Source organism: Penaeus monodon, chromosome 32 (assembly GCF_015228065.2).
Source record: "Penaeus monodon isolate SGIC_2016 chromosome 32, NSTDA_Pmon_1, whole genome shotgun sequence".
Classification (NCBI taxonomy): domain Eukaryota; kingdom Metazoa; phylum Arthropoda; class Malacostraca; order Decapoda; family Penaeidae; genus Penaeus; species Penaeus monodon.
In genome coordinates this window covers 16,040,624-16,040,913 of record NC_051417.1, presented here as the reverse complement: position 1 = coordinate 16,040,913, position 290 = coordinate 16,040,624, and the positions used below count along the sequence as shown (strand labels likewise).

At 41.4% G+C, this 290-nt stretch overlaps 1 protein-coding gene across 1 annotated transcript in view; it reads right to left on the bottom strand.

Moving 5' to 3' along the window:
* LOC119593569 (cuticle protein CP1499-like) overlaps window positions 1-290 on the bottom strand; it is a 6,364-nt gene that overhangs the window by 5,448 nt on the left and 626 nt on the right. The gene's annotated exons all lie outside the window — the stretch shown is intronic.

The following is a 290-nucleotide window of genomic DNA, read 5'->3' as shown; positions in this document are numbered from 1 at the left end:
CATATCTATTTTTTTCTCAGTGTGCCTTTATTCAGGCGAACTTTGCGTGAAGGAAAGAGAAGAGATAAGTTGACCGCATTGCCGTTATGTCCTTGTTTTTGAGTTAAAAAAGATTTGCGCATTGCACCTAACGTAATGAACCGTTGTGCGCAGATAAAATAGAGAGAGTGTGAGGCTTCGAGACGAAACTAAGGTGTATGACGATCACTTTGATGATGCATAATATATTGCACAGAAGATACAGTGTAAGAGAGAGTTGTTGGCGGTGACGGAAGAGCCCATGTCGTATC